The sequence below is a fragment of the Bos mutus genome, chromosome 16 (genome assembly GCF_027580195.1).
Source record: "Bos mutus isolate GX-2022 chromosome 16, NWIPB_WYAK_1.1, whole genome shotgun sequence".
In the NCBI taxonomy this organism is placed as follows: domain Eukaryota; kingdom Metazoa; phylum Chordata; class Mammalia; order Artiodactyla; family Bovidae; genus Bos; species Bos mutus.
The window spans coordinates 14,270,477-14,289,593 of NC_091632.1; the positions used below are offsets into that span (position 1 = coordinate 14,270,477).

Here is a 19,117-nt window from a genome sequence, read left to right on the forward strand (position 1 = left end):
TTCACAAGTTCTGAAGATTACGACATGGACATCTTTTCTGTTAATTTTTTTAACAGCTTGACATATAAATCACATACCATACAATTCACCCATTTAAAGTGCACGAGTCAATGGTTTTTAGTATATTCACAGATATGTGCAGTCGTTACCACAGGCAATTTTAGAACATTTTCATCACCTCAAGAAAAACCCTATTCACTTCAACTCTCACCCACCTACTCTTCTCCACCCTGGCCCACAATCTTAAGCAACCACTAATATACTGTTGGTCCTTATAGATTTCCCTATTCTGGACATTCATATGGATGGAATCATACAATATATGATATTCAATGTCTAATTTTTACTTAGCATGATGGTTTTTAGATTTATCCGTGTTGTAGCGTATTAATACTCTGTTGTATGGATATACCACATTTTGTTTATCCATTCATCAGTTAATGGACATTTGGGTTGTTCTCATCTTTTGGCTATGGTGAATGACATGCTATAAACATTCATGTACAAGTTTCTGTGTGGACATCTGTCTCCATTTCTAGTAGATATATATCTAGCAGTAAAATTACTGGGTAGGCACAGACATCTTGCGGGGTGGGAGTGAGGTGGTGTTGGTGCATTTGTCTGTCTACCATGTTCTTACCTCAAAGTCTTCAAAGAATCTGACAACTGAGCCCTGCCTGTAAATTCATTCACTTGGGTCAGGACTGCAACTGCTGCTGCGTGTGGAGGCGAATTCATAGGCACACACAGGACAGTACGTGGGATGGAGCAGCGCCAACCGGAGCAGAGATCAGTCACTGTGAGTCTGCACACTCCTCCCTTCTCAGATGTTCGCAAGTTGTTCGGCTGTGCCTCATTTTTCCCTTGGAGTCTCTGCGATGAATCCTTTCTACAAACCTCTCCTCCTGCTGGAGCTGGTCTGAGTAGGTCCCTGTTCCCTATATGAGACATGAATACTGCCCACTTCACGAGGTGGTGAAGGCTCAGTGAGAAAACTCATGAAAGTGGTGAAGACAGGTGCTCAGCAAATACTGGTCAATCTAAATCTGTTCTCTTAACATGTTCTCTTAACATGTTCTCTTAACTATTCCAGAAATAAAGGTTTGAGTTGGGAGGAGACCCAGGTCAAGCTCAAGTTCTGTTCGAGCTGAATGCACACGTGGGGTGGTCAGCAAGACCTCTGACAGTCGCACGCTCAGCAGAAACGGATTCAAGAGGTGGTAGGGCCCATCAGGAAGTGACAGAAGCTGCTTGGGGGAAAGCCCTGGAGGGTACAGCCGTGCAGATGGGACTTGTCGGGGACACAGATAAGGCACCCCTGGGACCTTCGGGGATAATCATGGGACGTTCTCAGAAAGCCAGGGGCCCAACCAGGCAGGAGGGCAGGAGGCAGAATGACAGGAAGAGTTACTTTGCAGGCTGTCAAGTTCCATGAAACTCTTCTGCACACCGCCACTCAGATTTCGCACCAAGGAGAGCAGTGTGCCCGACAGGCTGCCTCCTGGAAACCACCAGAGGAGGGACCCATGGCATCTCTGTCTCTGGATGAGGCTCAGGCTCCCTGCATGGGCAGTGTCTTTCATTCCTGCTTCCTCAGGACAGCTGACACCCAAAGTCTGTCTCTGGGAGCTACCTTACATTAAGGGCTTGGATTTAAGAGAGTTATATATATATATATATATATATATATTTATTTATTTATTTATATAAAAAATATATATATATATTTGCAAGGAGGACAAAGGTTCGGTCAAATGGGTCAGCCTAGTCCAAGTCACAGGGTAGGGGAACTCAGCAGAGGCCAGGAAGGAGAATTATCTGGGCACAGGCAGCTAAACAACCCTTATCACAGAACAGGCTACTGGGAGGAAGGAAGGGCGCATAGGGAGGGGCGAGGTGAGGGAGGTCAACTCAGACAGGTCAGGAGGGCGGGGGTGGAGACCAGAAGGAGATGTAGCAGGGATCCCGAGGAGCAGAGAACGGTGCAGAGGGACAGGAAGTGAGGCAGGCCTGGGAGATCGCTCACCGCCCTCATCATTCATTCATTCCTTTAACAGGAACCTACTGAGGGCCTGCTGTGTGCCAGGCCATCTGGCAGGCTCAGGACACCAAGGAGGAGGAAGCCATGGACCTGCTGCTCCAGCCGAGGCTCTGTACGCCCATGGGGCCCCCAGGAGGCAGGCGGCTCACTCTTCCGACTTCCTTTCCCCACCTGGTCTTACCTCCAGGGCAGTCTTCTATCTTTGGGACCAATAAATGGAGAATTATTTCACTGAAAAACTCTTATGGCCCCCAACCTCTTGGATGTCAATGTTTATTCCTAGAGGCAGCCCCAAAGGCAGGGCAAGAGTGAGGAATGTGTATGCAGGGCCGCGGCCTGTGAGCTGACACGTGTCCCAGGAACCCGTTGTCTCTGCCCTGAGAGCCCCTGCTCTCCTCCAGGATGCCCCCCATCAACCAACAACATGCACGGGATCATAGACCGGCTGGCAGAGGAAGGGAACCCCCAGAGACATGGCAGGAGAAAGTGTCCAGGGCCTGGAGACAAGGGCAGCATGGAACAGCAGGGCAAGCTCCAGAGACTAAGACAGGCTCTGGGTGCAAATCTGGACTCTGCGGCTCACGAGCTGTGTGACAGGGTCCGGGGCTGTGAGCCCTCTGAGCCTCTTTGCTTCCGCTCTCAGAGGAGTGTCCCCCTGGGGTAGATGTAGAAGCTTAAACCGGACAGCATGCGTGAATGTGACCAGCCTCAGGGTCAGGACCCACCTGTGCAGGAGGGAAACCGGGCCCGGGTGCCCATCTCCTCCTTGGGAGACACGTGATCGGGGGCTGTCGCGGGCATTCTGGCAGCTGGGTTTCCACAGTAGTCTAAAGGGCGGGCCTGGCTATTCTAGAGATTACTGCCCTGCCTTCGGGCAGCTGAACTTCGCACAGAAGGTGGGTTCACTGCTTTCCCCCTGGAACCTTAAATCTGCCAAGCGCTTCTCAGTGTCACCACCAGCCTTGTTAGGTGAATAGAAAAGATAATAAGAAGCCCATTTTACGGATGAAGAAAGAGAGACCTGGAGAAGTTAAATTTTCTCAGAGTTAAATTCAGCAAGGAAAGATGTCTCAGTGGCTAGTGAATTCAGGGCATTTTCCACCAAAGAAGGTGCCGCTGCCCAGAGAAGACCTCCAAGCCCCAGCCCTTCAGCTTCTTCTGCAGTTGAGGCAGATGGAGACGTGAGAGCCCTGGACAGGCTCATAATCCTATTCCCTTGTTCTAAGTCTATAAATATTATTCTGAATAATATGGAGTTTATTTAGCCAGCATGGCTCAGATGGTAAAGAATTCATCTGCAATGCAGGTGATCCATGTTCGATCCCTGGGTCGGAACGATCCCTTGGAGAAGGGAATGGCAACTCACTCCAGTATTCTTGCCTGGAGAATCCCATGGACAGAGGAGCTTGGTGGGCTACACGGTGCGTGGGGTCGCAAAGAGGCAGACAATGCTGAGCAACTAACACTAATACTAACCTAAGAAAAACCTCAATTTTCTCTTTCAGTAAAAGTCTTTAGGGACTTTCCTGATGGTCCTGTGGTTAAGAAGCCACCTTGCAATGCCAGGAATGTAGGTTTGATCCCTGGTCAGGGAACTGAAATCGCACAGCCACAAAGCAAATAAACCCTCATGCCACACGCAGCTAGAGAGCTCACACGCTGTAATGCAAGAGTCCATGTGCTGCACCCAAGACCCAGTGCAGCCAAATAAATAAAAAAATAATTAAATAAAAAAAAAAAAAGTCTTTCTTTAAATGTCAAAATCTGGGATTTGGGACATACACTGGATATAACCAAACATTTTAACCTAATCAAATTTGTCTTTTCAGGTTTTCCATCACTCATAGCATTAGTCATTCCCACTCATCAGGAGAGAAGTAACTAGCATAGATATAGTTACAAAGTCTTCCTTAAATGTGCTTGAACGCTTTTTCCCGGCATTCTTGTCAACAAAACATTTCCCTCTTGTCTGTGGTTCTGCTTCTTTTCTGTTTTTTTTTTTTTTTTTGCAGATGTGAAACTAGGCAACTTCTTGACAGATGCATCAGTTACATGGTTTATAGCTAAAAGAAACCTAAAACTTGGGAATTCCGTGTGGTCCAGTGGTTGAAACTCCTGGTTTTCACTGCTGAAGGGAGCACAGGTTCAGTCCCCAGTCTGGAAGTTGGATCCCGCAAGTCCTGGGATTCAATCAATTCAATCAGAAGACATTCATCGTTGCACAGAGCTGACAATCCAGAGATAGGGCATCCCTTGGGATCAGCTCGGGCCAGTAGCTCAACCCAGTCCCAGGAATTCCTTTATCTGTGCTTTCTTCCAATCCAAGCCTTGGCTTCACGCACAAGCTGGCTCATGTCCTAGGAGCAAAATGGCTGAGTCAATGACCAAAGGGTGGAAACAACTCAGTGTCCACTCGCAGATGAATGGACAAGAAAATGTGGTCTACATATACAACAGAATATTAGTCACCTTATGAAAGAAGGAAATTCTCACACCTGCTATGACAGGGATGAACCTGGAAGATATGCTGAGTGAATTAAGCCAGTCACAAAAGGACACAAAGCACGATTCCACTTATATCTAGAGTAGTCAAATTCATAGAGACAGAAAGTACAAAGATGGTTGCCAGGGGCCGCAAAGAGAGGGGGACTGAGAAATTACTGTTCAAGGATGTAGAGTCTCCATTTGAAAAACGAAAAAGTTCTGAAGATGGATGGTGGTGATGCTTCCCGATGTCACTGAGCTGTCACCTCCTCCTCCTCCACCACCTCCTCCTCCAGCACCACCACCACCACCTCCTCCTCCTCCTCCAGCTCCTCCTCCTCCCCCTCCTCCTCTACCACCTCCTCCTCCTCCACCACCTCCTCCTCCTCCATCTCCACCACCTCCTCCTCCTCCTCCACCACCTCCTCCTCCAGCACCACCACCACCTGCTCCTCCTCCTTCAGCTCCTCCTCCTACCCCTCCTCCTCCACTCTCCTCCTCCTCCACCACCTCTTCCTCCTCTTCCTCCACCTCCTCCTCCAGCACCACCACCACCTCCTCCTCCAGCACCACCACCACCACCTCCTCCTCCACCTCCAGCTCCTCTTCCTCCCCCTCCTCCTCCACCACCTCCTCCTCCACTACCTCCTCCTCCAGCACCACCACCACCACCACACCTCCTCCTCCTCCAGCTCCTCCTCCCCCTCCTCCTCCTCCACCACCACTTCCTCCTCCACCTCCTCCTCCTCCAGCACCACCACCTCCTCCACCACCACCACCACCTCCTCCTCCCCCAGCTCCTCCTCCTCCAGCTCCTCCTCCCCCTCCTCCTCCACCACCTCTTCCTCCTCCACCTCTTCCTCCTCCACCTCCTCCTCCTCCAGCACCACCACCTCCTCCAGCACCACCTCCTCCTCCCCCAGCTCCTCCTCCTCCAGCTCCTCCTCCCCCTTCTCCTCCACCACCTCTTCCTCCTCCCCCTCCTCCTCCTCCACCTCCTTCTCCTCCACCTCCACCACCACCACCACCTCCTCCACCTCCTCCTCCACCTCTACCACCTCCTCATCAACCACCACCACCACCACCATCTTCTCCTCCTCTTCCACAACCTCCTCCTCCTCCCCCACCAACTCCTCCTCCATCTCCACCACCTCCTCCTTTTCCACCACCTCCTCCTCCTCCACCTCCTCCTCCTCCACCTCCTCCTCCACCACCACCATCTCCACCACCTCCTCCTCCTCCATGTCCTCCTCCACCACCACCACCTCCTCCTCTCCACCTCCTCCTCCTCCACCTCCTCCTCCTCCAGCACCACCACCACCACCACCACCTCCTCCTCCACCATCACCTCCTCCTCCACAACCTCCTCCTCCTCCACCTCCTCCTCCTCCAGCACCACCTCCTCCTCCTCTACCTCCTTCTCCTTCTCCTCCTCACCACCACCACCACCTCCTCCTCCTCTTCCTCCACCTCCACCACCACCATCAGCACCATCTCCTCCACTACTGTCTCCTCCTCCTCCTCCACCACCTCCTCCTGCACCACCACCACCTCCACCACCTCCTCCTCCTCCTCCACTTCCTCCTCCTCCTCCTCCACCTCCTCCTCCACCACCACCATCTCCACCACCTCCTCCTCCTCCTCCACTTCCTCCTCCTCCTCCTCCACCTCCACCACCACCATCAGCACCATCTCCTCCACTACCGTCTCTTCTACCTCCTCCACCACCTCCTCCTCCACTACCTCCTCCTCCACCACCACCACCACCACCTTCTCCACCACCACCACCGCCTCCTCCTCCTCCACCACCTCCTCCTCTTCCTCCTCCACCACCACCTCCTCCTCCTCCACCTCCTCCTCCACCTCCACCACCACCACCACCACCACCACCATCTCCTCCACCTCCTCCTCCACTACCTCCTCCTCCACCTCCACCACCTCTTTATCCACCACCACCACCACCTTCTCCACCACCACCACCACCTTCTTGTCCACCACCACCTCCTCCTCTTCCTCCTCCACCACCGCCTCCTCCTCCTCCACCACCTCCTCCTCCTCCTCAAACTTCACCACCTCCTCCTCCTCCTCAAGCATGGGCAAACTTTGAAGGAGAAAGCAAGAAGAGAGTGACAGTAAAATGGAGGCTGTCTGGGTGTGGCCGAGACTGCTGGCCATCCTCCAACGTCTCCCTTCTTCCTTGGCACAGAACCAGACTACATTTCCCAGCCTCCCTTGCTGTTGTGTATGGGTGGGCAAACTGTGGCCTCCTGCCAATTTTTATAAATAAAGTTTTATTGGAACACATCCATACTCATTCATTTATTTATTGTCCGCTGGCTGTTTTTATGCTATAGTGGCAGATTTGAGTAGCTGCAACAGAGTCTGTATGACTTAAAAATATTTACTCTCTGGCCCTTTACAGAAAAAGTTTGCTGATCCAGGATCACTACCCTATGTCTTTATGGGATGTCTTTGTTACAGTGGTCTAACCTGCCCTTGGCTACTACAGTACAACCAACACTGCTCAGTATAGGAAATACATTAACATGCTTTACATTCTGAAGATAAATAACTAACTCTCAGTAAATAACACCTGTCCCTTCCCTATGGAACTACTCAGTTCAGGTGACTGTCAACCTTAGGGTTGCTGACCCAGCAACACTGCACAAGACAGCCTGTGGAAGACATTCAATAGAGGTAAATACAGGTTTTATTCCTACTTTGTGGCTTATTACTTTGGCCACCTGATGTGAAGAAATGACTCAATGGAAAAGACCCTGATGCTGGGAAAGATTGAAGGCGGGAGGAGAAGGGGACGACAGAGGATGAGATGGTTGGTTGGCATCACCGGCTCAATGGACATGAGTTTGAATAAACTCTGGGAGTTGGTGATGGATGGAGAGGCCTGGTGTGCTGTAGTCCATGGGGTTGCAAAGAGTCGGACATGACTGAGCAACTGAACTGAACTGAATTGAGTGGCTTGTTTTCTTTGGCAAGCTGGATCAACTTTCATGTCACAGCTCTGAGCAGAGACAGAAATCAGTCCCGCACTTATTTCAGTGACACTCAGCACCCCAGGAAGCTGCCCATCTGACCCACCCCTTAATATGCCCATGGACACTGTTTTGGGTGCTTTTCTCAGGGTAGTTTCTGCCTGCTCTGCCCCAGGAATCACTGAGCAGGGCCCTGGAGCCAGAGCAGAGACTCCTGCTGGTCCTGGCTGTTCTCACAGGACAAGCTTCTTAACATTTTCCTTTAGGAACCATTCTGACCTATCATTAAGTGTGAGACTGTGAATCTTGAAGACATCTCTGGAGGGAAATGTCCTGGTAGTGCTGAAGATCTGGAGGGTCTAGTTGGTTTAGGCTCAGAGGTGAGGAAGGCAAATTCCTTAGGCTAACTTTAGCCGATAGGTCAAGAGTGGAGCCGAAGCCCTGGGGAGTCTGACCTGTGGATTTGAATCTCAGCCTGGCTGCTGGCTAATGAAGCGATCTTAGACAAGTTACTTAACTGTTGTGTGCTTCCAACCAGGCTGATAACTGTGGCACCTCTTTCACTGAGCCATTCAGAACATGACGGGAGATTTTGCTCAACAAATTGGCTCAGCACTTGGCTCCAGACTTTTAAACTCCTGATCACCACGGGCTTTAAAGACTAGATGAAGTAGTTTGGATGTGCAAGTGCCAGGAAGGAGGTCTTTGTGAGAAGCAAGGCTGCTAGGAGATAATGCCTGAGGTTTCTGACTGTATGAGAGTTCTCGATTGTTCCCCCAGTACGCATGGCAGCATGGGGCCAAGGGTGGAGTGGGAAGAGAGGGAGAGGACTGTCCAGCAGCCTCCTTCCTCTAAAAGTGACTGGGCAGAGAATGGATGTTCACCGGGCTTAAAAAAGTCATCTCTGGGCCTGCCCTGCCCTCAAACCGTGGACTCTTGAAATGGTTTACCCTTCTAACCAAGAATGATGCTCCAGCCCACCTAAGCTCTTGGAAAATGCACATGTAAGGTTGCTGAGAAGAACCAGGCCAAACCTTCCTTATCCTTGACACTTGGCTTCAGGGTCACCTCCCCAGGGAGGTCTGGGCAGGGGGGCCCCTGCACGAGCCCACATGGCACCTTGCATGCTCCCATCATAATTCATTGCCTTTTGCAATTTGTTCAACAAATATTTGCTGAGTGCCTACCACACACACAGTTCTTTGTCTATTGTCTGTCTTCCCACTGGACTCCCTGAGGGAGGTCTCTCCACCACCGCCTGGTCCTCAGATCTTCTGAACAATAGCTATGAATATTCATGACTATTGTTCAGCGAATGACTGTGGCCCCCAGCGCTTTGTGACTCTAAAGTATAATCACAGCTAACATAAATTCAGTGCTGTCGGTGTTCCAGGAGAGATGGAAGCGCTGTCTATTTATCCAGAGACTCTGTGAAATAGAGGTTCCCACCCCGCTTGGACAGACGAGGAAGTGGGAGCTCCTAGCTCTGGCCCGGCTTGACTCACACAGCTGGTGGTGAGGTCTGTGTGGCTCAGGGTCCCTTCACCTACAGTTTGCGCTCAGCTAACCAGCCCTGTGCTACCCACGCTGGCTGGAGACATAGATATTATTTCAGATCCTTGGTTAGGCTTAGAAAATGAACACAGCAAACTCTGAGGTTCTGTGTTTTCAAGGTAAGGTTGTGCAGGTAGATCCTGAGTCTACCTGCACAACCTCTCAGGTCAAGGAGGGTCAGAGGTCGTTTACACTAACACCTGTTGTTGTTAGTTGGCTAAGTCGTATCTGACTCTTTGCAACCCCATGAACTGCAGCACAGCAGGCTTTCTGTCCTTCACTATCTCCCTGAGTTTGCTCAGATTCCTGTCCATTGAGTTGGCGATGCTATCTAACCATCTTGTCCTCTGCTGCCCTCTTCTCCTCTTGCCTTCAATCTTTCCAGGGTCTTTTCCAGTGAGGCAGCCCTTCGCATCAGGTGGTCAAAGTTCAGAAGCTTCAGCTTCAGCATTAGTCCTTCCCATAAATATTCAGGGTTGATTTCCTTTAGGATGGACTGGTTTGATTTCCTTGGTGTCCAAGGAACTCTCAAGAGTCTTCTCCAACACCACAGTTTGAAGGCATCAATTCTTCAAGGCGCTCAGCCTTCTTTATGGTCCAACTCTCACATCCATATATGATTACTGGAAAAACCACAGCTTTGATTATATGGACCTTTGTTGGCAAAGTGATGCCTCTGCTTTTTAATACATTGACTAGGTTTGTCATAGCTTTCCTTCCAAGGAGCAAGCGTTTTTTAATTTCATGACTGTGGTCACCATCCACAGTGATTTTGGAGCCCAAGAAAATAAAATCTTTGTCCCCTTCTATTTGCCATAAAGTGATGGGACCAGAGGTTGTGATCTTAGTTTTTGAATGCTCAGTTTTAAGCCAGTTTTTTCACTCTCCTCTTTCACCTTCATCAAGAGGCTCTTTATTTCCTCTTTGCTTTCTCCACGTTAGAGTGGTATCATTACACTGACTTAACAGACTGTGAAGTAGAGCAGCCCAGGTGTCAGCCCTGCCTTTGTAAGACCAGGTACAAGAAGTCAATCTGCATGGGGAGGCCCTGTGGCTAGATGGTGGGGACCCAAGATGGCTCCTTCAGGTAACAGCCTGCTGCTTTGTGGTGGTACAATTGTGTCTGTGGGTCTGCACTCCCCTCCCTTCTGATGAGACAGAGGTGAGCTTAGGCCTCCAAACATTCACAACATTTGCCGGCCCCCTGCCTGAGTGCCAGCCCCTCCCAGAAGCCCAGGGCCTTTGAATCAGTCCCTGGTAAGGCATCCTGCTGTGACCTAAACTGACCTGCATTTTCTGCAAGTCACAAGTTAGCCTTGGCCCCTGAATAGGGGTGGGGGAGACAGAATAGAAAATCACAGAGAAGCAAACAGTCCACCCTCCTGCCCTCATCACCTCCAGTGACAGAGGAGACGAGGGGAAGGACGGGGAAAGCACAGATGCAGGCTGGGGCCAGGGCCCTAATAAAGTCAACTCTACCTGAGTTTTCAATTACCTTCTGAGGAAGTCCGGAACCACCAACCAGGGTGGGAGTGGGGCGAGGGGTATGAGAGCTCAGTTCGGTGCTAGCCCCTTTGTAACTGCATGCTCTGCTCGCTATTTTGATGATGGCTTACCCGATTTCCCAGAAGAAAACCAGCCCAGGGAAAGAGGTAGAAAGAAGAGAAGTCCACATTCCACTCCCAGCTCTGTCTTTCTCCAGACAGCGGGGTGACCGACTTCCTGGAGAGACAGGACACTTGGCGGGGTCCCGGGGACTTGATCACGAGGTGGGGGTGCTGTGGGCCTCAGAAGGGGGCTGGAGCAGTGCAGTGGCGGGTCCACGGCCGGGGCTGGGGCCTGGAGGGCAGGTTCCTTGACGACGCAGAGTCGAGGGCAGTGGGAACAACCTGACTCAGACATCTGGGCCAGCAGGTGAATCCCTTCCCAGCTGTGTGCCCTTCTGCTGTGGGTACCCCCTCCACCACCCATCATGTATAAGCCTCAGTTTCCCCAGAGGTAAAATGGACATAATCTCGGAGTCGTGCTGAGAAATGTGAACTACTACATGCTGTAGCCAATAGAGTCTGACGGAGAGTAAAAGCTCAGTAAATGCTAGTTGTCCTTGCGCCCCACCCCCAAGCCCCACCTTCCAAGGTCTGTGGCCCCCAGCGAGAGCAGAGTTACCTTTGTGGGTCGCTCACCACCCCACATGCCGTTGACCCTGCTCTCCTTGGCGTGGGCTGATGCTTGGAGACTTGGCAGCCCAGAAAGCACGGGCGACGCTGAGGCTTGGCGTTGTCTGTTGCCTGGCACCTCGAGCAACCCTGAGCCACCCCTCCCCACCACTGTCATCACCCTGGGCCTTGGCGCCAGGTGAGCAGATGGCGTGAGGCCAAGTTTCCCTCCTGCACGGAATTTGCCAGCCTCACAGCGCTCCTGCCAGCCTGACCTGCCCCGGGTCCCAGGCGGGTTTCACCCGGGCAGGCTGGGTTCCCACTCCTGCATCTTATCCTGCCCAGAGGTGATGACCGCAGAGGGAGGGGGAGAGGTTCAGCCCGGAGCTGCCCCGACAAGCCGGTGTGGTGGAAGCCCTCGGTCTTTTCTGGTCCCTCACCACCCCAAGCTTGGCACCCAGCCTCACGCTGGCTACCAGCCAGCTTCCTACATCTCATTTGCTTATCACTGTTTGTTTTGGAGGCTTCTGGGAAGCCAGTCCCCACCTGAGGGGGATCTTTGACCTGGGGACTTGTGAGGGCTGAGACTTTGAATTCTCGAGAAAGTCCAGCTCACAATTGGCCACCTCAGGCCCAGGGAGAGTGGACTCATTTGACCTCAGGGCCATGGCCTGGCATCAGGTTCCTGGCACATGTCTCCAGGGCAGACCATGGGTAGGGGAGGCTGGGCCGTTCCAACACAGAGCTCATCAATGGGACCTGCCTGAGGCAGCTTCGTCTGGGGTCCAGGGCGGCATGGGTCTCTTTCTGAAAAGAGAAATGATAAGCATTTTGTATTCTTCCCATTGTTCATTTGGATTTGTTTTGCTATAAAAGGAGCATCTAGAGGAAAATTATTTGAGTAAATTATGGGACAAGTTCCTGTGATGAGCGATTAGCAGAAACCCCAAACTTACCCCAGTTTGAGATACAAGGGTGAGGAAGTAATTTTAATAAAATCTCTACTTGATAAATAACTTTTAAAAGCACAAATTGCCTGGCAATGTCCATTTAAAAAAAAAAACTTTTAAAATTGATATTAACACCCCCTATTAAATGTGGTAGAATCACATATCATCCTGTAATCCCACTCCTGGGCATATATGTGGAGAAAAACATGGCCCAAAGGACACCTGTGCCCCAGCGTTCATCGCCGTGATCTTTACAAGAGCCAAGACATGAAAGCAACCTAAACGTCCATTGACAGAGGAATGGGTACAGGAGATGTGGTGTATAGACAATGGAATTTTACTCAGCATTTAAAAAGAGGGAAATATTGCCATCTGCAGCAACATGGATGGATCTAGAGATTGTCACACTGAGTGAAGTAGGTCAGAGAGAGACAAATATGGTACCATGTCACTTACATGGGGAATCTAAGAATAAAAAATGGTACGCATGAGCTTATTTACAAAATAGAAACAGAGTCGCAAACTCGAAGAATGAACTTATGGTTACAAGGAAGGAAGGGTTGGGGAGAGAGAGAGTCAGGGAGTTTGGGATCACATGTACACAGTGTTATGTTTCGAGTGAATAATCAACAAGGACCTACTGTACAACACAGAGAACTCTGCTTGGTACTATGTAACAACCTAAATGGTAAAAGAATTAGAAAAATAATATTAATATACAAATACATACATACAATTGAATCACTGTACACCTGAAACTAGCCCAACACTGTTAATCAACTCTACTCCAATATAAAACCATATTATAAAAAATGTGGTAGAATCATAAAAGAAACAGGTTGAACATAGTAAATTTGCGAAGAATAAAGGAAAAAAAACTCAGGTTATTCCCTTAACAGAGATAGCTGTTTCAGTGTCTAGTTCAAACTATGATACTATATATACCATTTTGGGTCATGGTTAGCATTTCCCCAAATCAATCTTTTAATGTTCACTGGGGTAATTTTAAAAATTTTAATGGTGGCATAGTAGTCCAGCATGTGGTTGAATAAGACTTTTTTTTTTAACCATTGCCTTTTTGATATTTAGGTTGTAGATATCTACATTTTGCTCTTATTTTTGTTGTTGTTCAGTCACTCAGTCATGTCCAACTGTTTTCAACCCCATGGACTGCAGCATGCCAGGTTTCCCTGTCCTTAGCCATCTTCTGAAATTTGATCAAACTCATTTCCACTGAGTCGGTGATGCCATCCAACCATCTCATCCTCTGTCGTCCCCTTCTCCTCCTGCCTTCAATCTTTCCCAGCATCAGGATTTTTTCCTGTGAATCAGCTCTTTGCATCAGATGGCAAAAGGATTAGAGCTTCAGCTTCAGCATCAGTCCTACCAATGAATATTCACTTTCTTTTAGGATTGACTGGTTTGATCTCCTTGCTGTCCAAGGGAATCTCAAGAGTCTTCTCCAAGAACCTTGCTCTTATTTAGAAAAAATGCTTATTAGCCATCTTTGCATGTTGATTTGAGAACATCCTTAGGGTTAACATCCTAGCAGTGGAATTGTTGAGTCACAGGGTAAGAACCTTCTAAGACTCCAGGCACATCCTGCCTTTGAAAACCACTCCCACCTTGAGATCAGGGAAGTTTTACCTGAACTCTCAGTAATGTGATGGTGAATTTGTCACTATACGTTTGGATTATAATCCGTCTGGACTAATAACACTAATAATAATAGGTAATGTTTATCAGATGTGTTCTAAACTAAGAACTTTACATGCATTAGCTCACATCCTTCTATAATTACACAACAAGGAAGGAACTATATCCCCTCTTACTATAAAGAAATAAATCTTGATTTTAACCCAATATAAGGGATGAGGTAGGAATTTAGCTTTATTTCCCCACATGATTTGAACATAGTTTACTAAGCAACTGATCTTTTCCCCACAGATCTGAACATCACACTCATCGTAAACCAGTAATTTTCTCTAGTTCATAGGGTCTGTTCCTCGACTTTCTCTTCTTTTCCACTGAGCTGTCTGACCATCTTCCATTCTTCTCTGTATTCATTTCTGTTTTAATAGCTGGGAATGTAGACCCACATTGTTCTTTTCTTCCCCCAAATTTCATGACTCCGTTTACATGTTTATTTTTCCAGGTGAGTTGTTCCATGTAAGTTCATTACCTCAGATTTAAAAACAAAAACAAAAAAACCTTAGATACTTTATTAGAATTACCTAAAATGTAAATTCGAGCAAATGGCATTTTACAGTATTAGGAGTTCTCAACATGGCATGTTTTACCACTTATTTAATGTCCCTCTGTGTAGTTCAGCAGATTTTTTGCGATGAATATTATGCGTTTCTTAGGTTTACTCCCTGGCGTTGCTGCTATACGTGGAACGTGTTGCATTTCAAGTCTGCCGGCCTGGTGTTTGCTGCCCGGACAGTCCTGATTCAAGGACAGCTCACCCACCCCCCCGCCCCGGGGACAGCCACGGCACTGGCCTGGCCCTGCTCCTGTCCACGACTGTGCCCAGCGAACCCCAGAACCCAGCAAGAGGGGGCTTCATCCAGTGGGCACCGCTGCAGGCAGGGGACAGAGGGGTTTTAGCTGCTCATTTTTAAAGCAATGGTGCTCACTGTCGGGGGTCAGAGAGTGTCCTGAGAAGACTGTGGACTTCATCTCAGAGAGATGATTAAATGCTGCCCAGGTTTTCTGAAGATTCATGGACATCCAACCTCGGATACATCCGAGGACCGTAATTAACATCTTGCACTAAAAGGCTGGTCCAGTTGTTAGAGGAAGCACACTGACTGAAACTCCCCACCCCGGCCAGGCACCGTAGCAATCATTTTCATGAGTTATTTTATGACAGAAGGTCCCGGTCAGGAACACAGAACTAATAAGCCACCACCAACCGAAAGAGTTCAGGAAAGGTCAAAAGGAGACACCACGTGACCTTCCACCTCCCAGAATCCTCCTCGCCGGCATCTATCTTGGCTGAGCAATGCATGCACCACTAGGAAGGACCCTGAGTCAGAAGGATTGGCCAGAGACAACCCGGAAACTAATCCCATCACCATAAAACCCGGGACTGCGAGCCACGTGACAGAGCAGCTCTCCTGGGCTCCCTCACCCTCCTGCTCTCCCCCCAGGGGCCCTTCCCAATAAAGTCTCTTGCTTTGTCAGCATGTGTGTGTCCTTGGACAATTCATTTCTGAGTGTTAGACAAGGGCCCCATCTCGGACCCTGAAAGGGCTCCCCCTTCTTGCAACACAGCTATGAATTCCTCCAGGTAGGTGATACTGAGGACAGAGTGCTCGATTGAGCCTGTGTGACCTTGGAGAGTCACTTCCCTCTCTGAATCTTTATTTTCTGCCGGAGAACAATTAGCTGCCCATCCAGTAGCAGCAATGTTTGGGATCACCTGAGCTGGGGTTTGTAAAAGCGCTGAGAAGATTGCAGCTAAATTAGAGGACGGTCGGAGACAATAAATGCCAGGAAAGGGAGCACGATGAGGCCCAGCTCTGCTGTGCGGTGAAGACGTCTGGGTTTCTTAGAGTTATCAGCTCCTGTGCCACGACTGGCCTTTGCCCCCAGGAATGGCTGATGAAGGCCTTCACGGCTCCCGCTTCTGAGGTTATGAGACTGTTACGCTGACCCAGCTAAAAACCACGATGGAGTAGCTGGATGTTGGAGGAGAAGTGTCAGGACTTGTGGTTCACAGATATCAGTTTCTGGGTTGTTATAAAAATTAATAATTAATCCTTTCCTGTGTGCTGGAGGTGAGCACCCAGGAGACTTCAAGGGGCCTTGCACAGGGTCACTGGGGAGCAGGACCAGATGCCAGGTGCCTGGCAAGCCCTTGGCCTGCCTGGCCACAGGCCAGCCCTCCTCTCTGGCCCCCTAAGGGGCCCCACTGTGAAATAAGGGGCTGTACTGCATGAAAGTGAATTTGCAGCTGAAAACTTGTGCAAAATGTATTAATACATTTATGATTGTGCCTTACGAGGGACTTGAAAAGTCTTCCATCCCAGCAGCTGATACCACCTGACTGCATGGCCCAGCTTGACCTTTGGGCTCCAGACACATCAGCCTATGTGTGCACGGGGTGTGTGTGTGTGTGTGTGCCTGGTGGGAGTGGGGTGGGCACGGGTTAAGGGAGGAGGGCAAAAAGCAGGTCACTGGGAACCTCTAAATACAAATGGCCGCTGCCTCCTTCCCAGGATAAATCTCGAGGGGGAAGGGGATATGCCAAGTGGGTCTTCCATCCACCCACCTCCGCAGCCCCAGCCTCTCCAGGGCAGAAGGCAGAGAGCAGGACATCAAGGGGATTTGCAGGAGTATTTTGAACACCCCACTCTCGAACGTGCCACCTGCAAGGGCTCCCATCTGGAGGACAACAGGGAAGCACTGTCCATCTTCCAGCCTCTCCTTGGCGAGTGAGCCCCACATGGCATGGGATGGCGCTCTGAACTTTAAGTTCCTGGCTCAGTGACTGGCATACAACAGGAGCTTAATAAAGGACTTGGAGACAAAAGACGGAAGCCTCTCCCATGCTTTACTGAATCTCCTATCCTTCCTCTGCTCCCTCCATGCCAATCTGAGTGCCTCTCCTCCTGATTTCTGCTGGAATCGAACACCCCTGAGCTATCACCCCTCGCCAGGCAGGTGGCCCAGTCCTGTGTCCCTGTCTCTGCTGATCCCACAGAGAAGCTGCCTGTGTGTGCACTCTCTTTCACAGCCAAGGACTCTATCCATCAGCATTATGGATTATCTTTGTTATGTCGGCTTTAAAAAAAAAAATGCATACACTTGGCCAAGACAGGCAAACTTGTGGCTTCTGTTTTCTGTAATGAATCTAATAACTGTTGTCACAGTCTTCACCTGGTAGGGTAATGAGAGAAACATTCGGTAGGCTATTTAATTGACTTTAATGGACTGGCTTGGGGTTTGGGGGGTAAATACACAGGAGTTCAAAATTCAACTCTAATGAGCCATTTGGTAATGAGGACCAGGATTCTTGTGCTGCTCAGGGTGCTGGTGGGGGTGGATCCCTGGCTGACTGGCCCCCTCGTGGCTCTCTGCTCTGGGTGACCTTCTGGACTGGCCCATGAGCTGGGAGGGCCAGTCTGTCCCTGCAGTCCCAGGGACATTTGCTGCTGGCATCCATGGCAGGTGTAACCCTTGGCCTGCTCTCTTGGCACGGACAACCCATTGGCCACCCTCACCCAGTTCCTGAAAGTTCTGGTGCCCCTAGAAGCATGGTTGTAATTCCCAACCAGCCCAAGACCCTTGTGTAGCCCTGTGGCCCCAGACAGACTCGCACAAGCTCTGGAGCAGCCAGCTGGGGCTCCCCCAGCTGGGGCTCCCCCAGTCCCTTCTCTGTCACGTGGTGCCCAGGGCTTTAGGAAGGCCAAACCGGGCACCCCACACCCCCGTGTTGCCAGAGTCCCCAGCACAGGGCTTGCTCTACCTCCCAACCCCTCCCACTACTGGAGCTTTAGATGAGGATTCGGGCCCAAATACTATACTATACTATACTAAGTCACTTCAGTCGTGTCCGACTCTGTGTGACCCCATAGACGGCAGCCCACCAGGCTTCCCTGTCCCTGGGATTCTCCAGGCAAGAACACTGGAGTGGGTTGCCATTTCCTTCTCCAATGCATGAAAGTGAAAAGTGAAAGTGAAGTCGCTCAGTCGTGTCCGACCCTCAGTGACCCCATGGACTGCAGCTTTCTAGGCTCCTCCATCCATGGGATTTTCCAGGCAAGAGTACTGGAGTGGGGTGCCATTGCCTTCTCCTCGGGCCCAAAGACTCTCTGCTTTTGCCTTTCCCCGCAGTCTACTCAGCTTCCCTCCTTACTCTGGGACCTCCGCCTGGAGGAGGCAGGACAGCACATCTCTGACCTGGGTCCATCTTCTTTCCACAATTCCCTGGGCCAGGAGGAGAGGGCTCTTCTTGCTTCACTTTTTGCCTCGCTCTCCCTCACATCCTTGCCACCAGTGCGGTCCATGGACGAGCAGCATCAGCATCACCTAGGACCCTGGAAGAAATGCAGATTCTCGGGCCCCACCCCAGACCTTCTGAACTGCGTCTGCATTTTAACAAGGCTAGGTGAGTCGCATGCATGTGACGGTTTGAGGGGCAGAGCTGCTCACATCACAGCCTGGCTGCTTTCTGTCTTGTCTGATGTCAGATTCTGTCACGTCACCTGGTCCTCCTGGCCTGGTACTTGATGATATTCATGGGAGTTCAGCAAGTTTGGGAAACCCCTATCTTTCTTGCCAAAACCCAACTTCTGGATGCTGCAGACTCAAAAGACTTGCCTTGGTGTCTTGGAAGTCACAAGCTGAACAGACACTGTTTCTTTCCTTCTCTTGACAGTCTCACTATTAGCCTTGATCCTTCCCAAGGCATGCTTCTTGAAAACAGGGGAGGAAAGAGGAGAAGCTAGGACTGTGAGAGAGAAAAACACATTGTTTCAAAAACTGCTCTCTCAGTTACCACAGCTTTTGACTCAAACTTGGATGATGCCAGCATCCCACTTAGGGGGTGGAGGGTCCTCTTTTCACAAGAATGCAAAGGGGGGACGCGTTCACCCTAGCACCCAGATGGCTCCACGTTTCTTGAGCAAGCAGATTGCCTTTATTTTGTAGGCCGATAGGGGAAAACCAAGCGTTTTCCCCTTTCGCTTTGGCTTCTAAGCTGTTCAGAGTCAACTTCGTGTCTCAGCGATGGTAAACGTATGATTATGCACAGTCCTCACACTGAACTCATTCTTTGCCCCACTCTTCCTCCTTAATTGTAATGTATGCATTTTATTTTCTTCTAAGCCACTTTAAAATCCTTCCTGAAGTCGGGAGGATAAATTCATGGGCAGGTACTGTTCTAGATCCCTGAATACAGTTTGTCCTATTTAATTCTTTTTCCAGATT

General features: G+C 50.0%; 1 long non-coding RNA gene across 1 annotated transcript; it reads right to left on the bottom strand.

Annotated features, from left to right (window-relative positions):
- Positions 1-4,022: 4,022 nt before the first annotated feature.
- Positions 4,023-11,371, bottom strand: LOC138991172 (uncharacterized). Its single transcript, XR_011467135.1, has 2 exons — positions 11,239-11,371; positions 4,023-4,398 (listed from the first exon to the last, which is right to left on the bottom strand). It is a non-coding gene; the product is annotated as an uncharacterized lncRNA (long non-coding RNA).
- Between the last annotated feature and the right edge of the window lie 7,746 nt (positions 11,372-19,117).